Source organism: Nestor notabilis, unplaced genomic scaffold, assembly GCF_000696875.1.
Source record: "Nestor notabilis isolate BGI_N333 unplaced genomic scaffold, ASM69687v1 scaffold24110, whole genome shotgun sequence".
Classification (NCBI taxonomy): Eukaryota; Metazoa; Chordata; class Aves; order Psittaciformes; family Psittacidae; genus Nestor; species Nestor notabilis.
This window is the reverse complement of record NW_009912875.1, coordinates 14,869-22,473: the sequence shown is the minus strand read 5'-3', so window position 1 is coordinate 22,473 and position 7,605 is coordinate 14,869.

The window sequence follows — 7,605 nt, the reverse complement described above, 5'->3', positions numbered from 1 at the left end:
GTCTCACCGCTTCTCACGATGTCTCTTTATCACATTCACCACCACCTTTGGTAAGAAGCAGAAATTTTTCCTGCTGCTTTAAATGCAAAAAGAGCCACTACTGAAAAAATGTACAACCTCAGAAGTATTTTAAAATTATACAACTGCAGTGACCTTCTGCTGTATATGGCTGCGTGAATTCCTGTTAGCAAAGGCCCCATGCTCTCAGGAAGTTTATATTCAGCTCGTAAGTTATGCGAGATATATCATTCCCCTGGAATAAGTGCTTTCCAAAACTTGCAGGGTTGCAGTGCAGCACAGAAATGAGAAACTGACAGCTAATAAACCTGGAGATGAGTAATCTGGTTTCACTGCCGAAGATGAGTGAAAGGGAGAGCACTAATAGAGTGTGTGATAAAAATGCAAGGCTGCAGTCGATCATGATTCACATTGGAGGATATGTCCTTAGAAGAGGCAGAGAAAAATCCTTCTTAGAACATTTTTCACTCCTCGTCACTTCAGGCATGGTTAAGAATACATACAGACACTGGGGTACTCCATGTAACCTTCTAATCCGAGAAGCGTTTGGGAAAGAAAGACAACCTCAAACTTCAGGTTAGAGATTTACAGAAGCCAAAAGAAAATTCTTTGCCAGTAACTCAAAATGTCATAATTTGACTCAAGTCCCAGCTGCAATTCTTAACTTCCTGGGGAGGGTGACAATTATCAAAGATATATGTTTGATTTGGAAAGGCCAACTCTTTGGTATAATTCTCTTCCGCTGCGTAATCAATTGATGAGTCATGACCAACCACATATGGGTTCTGTATATATATATGAACATAGCATTACAAAGGATGTCATGTATGCAGTATGCTTGGAGATCCCGTTGGGCTTCAGAAAGCACTTCAGAAAGTACTTCCTGTTGAGCAACCACTGGTCCTAAGTAAAACTTAGAAATCAAACGCAGTTCTCAGTCTCCTGGCTTTAGGATGCTCCATCATGTCAGTCCAGGATACCTCCACGGCCGCCTAATGCTGGATGATGGGAATCTTGGCACAGCTGAATTCTCTACTAGATGAATAAGCTCTCTCTGCTGGATACAGCCTTACTGAGAGCCAGTATGGCTCTAGCACAAACTTGCCCAGGATGCAAAATATACCACTTTCCAGTCCATGTGCAAAGCGCTTGGTTTGACCTTGCCTTCTCAAGCATTTGACACTCATTTGCTTTCCTCATCAAGCCAACTATGAATTGTGTTCTGTTCTTGCTAGGTTTCTCTATTGAACTACTTCAGCACATAAGTCTTTCATAAAACTGGGGACAGGATAGACCATTGTTCCACAGGACCAGGATGTTCCCAAAATGCTTTTTTCCATGGAGCTGCACAGGTGGGCTACCATTGATTCACTGCGAGCAATGACCACTTGTAGCAACCCAGAAGAGTTATTCTTCTCTCTTTTGTTCCCAGTGGTTCTCTGTTCTCCACCTCCACCTAGTGAGCTCGATGTTCTCTTCAGCAGATCTGTATTTCAAAAAGGTGTTCTCCAGACATTTGAGTTTTCTACATCTGTGTCTTAAATAAGCTAATTTTCCCTCAATGGGAAACTTCTTAAATATGTATTTTAGTGTATTCTAGCTGCATTTTAAAGTATGCAGTGTAACAACATTTCAGTAGATACACAGTCACTACATTTTGTGGGCAGGCTGCTTAATTCATCCAAATGAGTAATGCCCTGAGTTTCAACAGTGCATAGGAAAACACTTCTCTGGGGGACTCTGCTTTGCCATGGAGGAAAAAGATGTGTACTCACCTGGCTCAGCTCAGCGTATTTCTGTTACCTCCATCACACATGACTCTTAAATGCCTGAACAGGATGTAGTGGCATGATTTAAGGGTGTAAGTCACCCAGCAAACAGTATTAGGAACCCCCTAGTTTGTGTTATAACCTTCACTAGTTTCAGTCTAGTTGTACAGCGTACATTGCAGCATTTCAAACCAATCTGACAAGCCCTAGATATATGGGCTTAAACCAGAATCCATTACTGTGAGCACACTGGTATGAGGCTGCTCAGCCTCATGTACTATACAAATTATACTCAAACTATAGACATTATACTCTCCAAATGAACTCAAACAACAAACAGTACCTTTTCTAGAGGTACTCAAACAAAGCTAATACCAAGCTTGTGTAAATTTATCAAACTGTAAATTCATTCTATGCACACATCTGTAGTGTCTGCATTCCAGTGAAGTTGCTAATATGTTTGACTTCGCTTTCTCTGGTCTCTGGACAATAATAAACAGGACATCTACTCCTTGGCATTGTGACTTGCACACAGCCTAAGCAGCCATGTAGAACATGGGCCAAGCAACATCCTTTACTATCTCCAGCTCAGTCTTGCAGGGTCTAGGTAGCCTAAATTTGGGTTTATCTGTCCTGAAAGCAACACACAGCTTCCAGCATGTTTTAATGGAAAGGATGACAGAAAAAACCTCTGGTGTAGAGCCAACTGCAAAGCTCCTATTTGGGAGGCAGAGGGAGGAGGGAGTATTAACCCATCCCTGGAATATTTCAGTATTCCCTCAACAAAAATCAGTCTGGGCTACTCAAATGACTAGAATGACTTCTGCAGCACATGCTTTTAGCTACTATTACAATGAAGTATTTACAGTCTGTAATTCTCCCACTTCTCTCCACACAGCCATAACACAGGTGTGAATAAATAAAAATGTACCATTGTGAGGAGCTTAAAAAAACCCCCAACCCTAGAATATATTCACAGTACGTATCTTTGCAAATGCAGACACAACAGAGAGCTTATTTTGTCTGTCTGAAGTCACTGCTCTGTCCCCTGCTCTTTTGAGATGGGCTATCTATTCGTTTTCCACCACTAATAACAAAAAAGAGATGTCAACTGAACTGAGAAATACTGTCAAGCAAGCTGCCCCGTTGTCTTATCTGCTAATGCAGCACTAACGTGGCATGGCATCATTATCATCTCTCTGCTCTGCGTCCACTGCTTCTGCTGCTTGTAATCTGTTGCTGCTGTAGCTATTGACGAAGAGATTTTTTCCCTGTTCCCACTCCTGCTCAACGAGCGTTGTAATCACTTCTTCAATCGACAACATAACCTGTGAACACTGTCTGTAGGAGAGCTGGTGGCAGCATGGACTGCTAGACCTGCCTCAGCCTGGCTGAAAGAGCGAGTAAACCACCCAGTCACAAGAGGAAAGTACAAGCTGATGGCACAGGTACCGGGATGAGGAAAGGGCAGTTGCAGCAGGCTGTAAACAATTCACACTGACAGTTGTGGAGGCTCTGCTTCTTGTCTCAGTAATGGGTGGATTTATTAGTGCTTATCAGTTACCTCTTCTGAACAAGCTCTGCTGGAGCTGTTTTCACTGGCACATGTGTAAAGACACAGTCAGGACCCAGCGTACACAGCAGCCATCACCCGCAGCCCCTACGCTGACAGTCTCCAGGGTTACTGTGAGTAGTGACTTAGCTCTGGCTCCATTTTAGTTTTGTTCCTAATTTTGTCACTCAAACCAGACTGGAGGTTTTTGGAAAGAAGAGGAAAGATCTTGTGCTCTATTCTCACTTAAATGTTTCCCAGTTGCAAAGAAAGGCTGTTTTAGAGAATACTGTGTTCACTTACAGGACCTTTTCAAGATGAAACAGTGCAAGACCCACGATTACTGTTTCCCTGAGTTAATTTCCAAACTATAGTAAATATGCTGGTTCAGTCACACCTCACCAGCAAACCCTGTAGTCTGAGCTGCCTGGGTGGGTGTAGAGCTGAGAAGGAGAAACATTTCTCAGAGCAAAAGGTCTTGCTGAATGTACTGTTTTAAAATGATGGAGACTAAGCACTACAGCTTGCAATGGTTGTGCAATCACAGTTTGTCTCAGTCATGGTTTTGCACAGTTCAGGCCTGGTCCTAGCATCCTTCACTGCCACTTCTGCTGAGACAGTCTCTTGACAAAATGATTGCTTTGGCTGTGCAGTAAAGTGGGGCATTCTATGGGGAGGTGGAAATGCCATAGAGAGAAAAGAAAAGAGAACTTGTCATAGAAACAAAGTGGGAGGGACCTTCCCCTGACAATGATAATAAACAGAATAGTCTGCAGATAAAACAGAGGCAAAGTCAAATCCTGGTTCATTAAGATAGCTCAGGAAACTGCCCAGGACTGCAAACTGGACAGTTTTTGAAGACCCACAGAAATGTTGGAGGAGATAAAAACACATTCATTTTAAATGGAAAAATATTGTTCTCAAGATAATTAAGCATGTGGATCTAAAAGGCACCAAAAAATGCTGCGCAGACATAAAGCAGCATGGAAGAGGAGTGACACTTATACTGCTTGTAAGTAAAGAAATGTAGGACACGTATTTGCTTCTACTAAGGCCCTAATAAGGTTCCTGAGTACTATCTCCAGTAAAGGACTTGCCTATTCAACTACCAGATCATTCCTATAAAGTCAGAGATTGGGGTCAGAGTTTTGAAGGAGTAACCGTGTTATTTCGTAATCTTTACATACTTACATTGTGCCCTTTAGCTACCAACAATAACAACACTCCTCTCTTACGTGACTTTCCAGCCACAGATCTAAAGGTATTTTGCAAAGGACAGAGAACATTCATCCTCTCATTGTATGGATGGGAAATCTGCAGCAAGCAGAAGTGACTTGCTTCACCCTTTTATGACAGCAAGTGATAATTGGCCAGCATTGCCCAGAAACACACAGACACATACATATATATATGTATAGCTTAATATATGTAACAGATCCCTTGGTATCTACTGAGACAAGCACAAGGCAGAGCTGTCTGGAGTCAGAATGCCTCCAGGGGAGCTGAGTCAGTGAGCCCCTTTAGACTGATGTGAAATGCTCTTCCCCTGCCCTATTTTTGCCTTCTGTATAGAGAAAACCAAGCAGGAGCTTTGCCTCTGCCTACCTTTTCCAACCTCACGGTAATGACTTCCCTCTCCCACCGCCCATGCCCTGATGAGGGGCACAAGTTCTGTCCCATGAAAGGCTGAATAAGAAGTGATGATCAGCTATGGAAATGTCCCAACTCCCGAGGGAACCTTATTTTAAATATTCCCCAGGGCTACCCTGTCACCTGCTGAAAAATCTGCAGGACATTGTCTTGGAAATCAGTCCCTGGTCCTAAGGGGAACTTCTCACATGGGCATAGGATGTTTGTTCTTCCTCCCCAAGCTCCTGCCTGAAGTAGGATGTGTTTTCTTTCTTCAAGATGCTAATCTAAACTTTTCTCCCATTTTCTTTTGGATTTCATTTTGCAGTTTGCTTCCCTGTTCAGTTAAGTGTTCCTTCAAGATATCTCGGCTTTCAAGAGACATCTGAGGTGAGGCTCGTCAGTTTTTCTTCAGGAGAGATTTATTTTGTATGCTCTCAGGTTTAGGCTCGGCTGCAGTCTAACTGCAGGGGGTTCATGTTTAAATTGAACTATATGCTTCTGGCTGCAGGAGTGGGCCTATGCAAAGGAAATGCACAAATCCATAAATAAGGCTTGGCACGACTTCACTGCTCTGCTTAATGCCGACATTTGCAACCTCTGCTTTCCCAAACCTCTTGCTTCCAAATTCCTGCACCTGCTAATTTGTTAATTCTGTTTTCAGTGAGTTTAGACTCGTGTATTCTTAATTATGCTAATGAAGGATAAACTATTTAAAATATTAATGTTTTGCAAACCTTAAAAAGAAAACAGTTAACGAATACCTTGCCCCAGGGTCTCCTCTGTTGGATTCACAGACCAGGCCAGGGCACTGCTTTTTCTCTCCCAGATTCTCTTGAGTGGATGTCCTGTCCTCCCTTTCTCCCTTCTCCTCCCTCTCAGGTCTCTTCTGACACAGCTTCACTTTCCCCTTTTTTGTCTGCTGAGAGGAAGATCTTGCAGGTTGGTGAAGATCAACCCTGAAGTGATAATTACCACAGAGGTCTCTACTAGTTTTCTTTTCCTCTCTTGATATGGAACACCTCTCCCCCGCAAGGCTCAGTAAAGGCTCTTTTCTTCTGCTCTCTTCCAGTCAGCCCTCATGCCTGGAACCTGCTGGGAGTTACTGTGGTGCCACAGACCTCTGTCCCCCTCATGTCCTTTGGGCATCTCTCAGGTGTCTCTGCCAGGCAGAAGAGTCCTACTTCTGGCAAAGGAATGAGGCATGAGACAATGCGTGGTCCCTTACGGCAGCAGCTGTGGCCTCTCCTCCCCAAGCACCCACAGTTTTAACGCACTGTCGTTCTGCTTCCCCCGAATGAACATCGCTCTGCAGAACTGGTTTATCTTTTCCTGGCTTTACATAAAATGTAGGTCAGATCATGGTAAACATACATCAAACTGTGATTTACTGCACATGGAGTAGTGCGCACTGAACCCACAGAGAAGAAAGGCGGCTAATTTGCCCAAACAACATCCACCTGCAGAATGTCTCTGTTCTTGGTTTCTTGGGATGCATTCCTGATGCACCTTTAGAAGTGCTTTTTATGCACTTGTCTTTCCTGGATGTCTATGCAGAGCTGCTAAATCACAGATATACAACATGTAGGATATCATTCTCACCATCTCCCTGACAAGATAGCATTGTTTCTTACAGTACAGATGGTTTACGAGATACTGATCTCTTACAGTGGAGCAGCAATGCACTCTCTGTAAAGCGACTCTCAAAGGAACTGGTTTTTTGGCATTAAGATTGTGACTGAGGACAAACCACATCACCCAGTCAAGACTGAGCAGGCCACATAAGCAGCATCACCCTTAGCAGCCTATCAAGAGCTGTTTCACCCCAGGAGACCAGTCTTCCCCAGGGCTGTGGGCTCTCATAACTGTTCACAGTCTGCACGACTAGACTAGATTACAGTCATGTGATGCTTGTCACTTCTTTAGGAGTCTAGCCACATTACTGGGGTTTATTTTCAGCCCTGAGCTTTGGGAATTCAATAATTACATGAGAATGTGGTGTTCTTCTGAAAAAAAAAAAAAAAAAAAAAAAGAAGAAAAAGAAAAAAAAGAGGAAAAAAAAGTTTCTAGCCTCCAGGGTGTGAAGTAAAGAGTGTGAGTCACTGAGTGAACCTCATTGATGCAGAAACCAGACAGAAAGTGTCCCACGTTCTCTCGGTTTAAAAATCTCAGCAAGACAAAGCTTGCAGGTCTGAGGTATGGGGCAGAATGGGGAGAAACAGGGCTTTAGAGCCCATGCACTTGGCAGTTCTGCAACTGCTTCATTTGGGCATCCCAGACCTTCTCTGCAAGCCATGGCACCAGCTCCTCTAAGCCCTTTCCTGGCTGGAAAAAGCCCGGCATGGTCCATGCAGCAAGGGATGTCTTTGTGCTCTTCTCTGGTACCAGGCAGGTCAGGGCAACGGTGGTATTTTGTACACTGACTTGTGCCCACACACTTTAAGGATTGCCTGCTCTGCTATTTATAAGACTAAAAGGGTGTTATCAACACAGTGCAGCAGCATCACTGGGTATTCTCCATGAAGACAGTTTTCTAAGTCCATTAAATCACACCAGCTAGATACCATAAACCCTTGTTCACGTGTAGCATGAGAGGAGCGCTTGGACTCAATCAGATAAACCAGCCACCAATTTAAC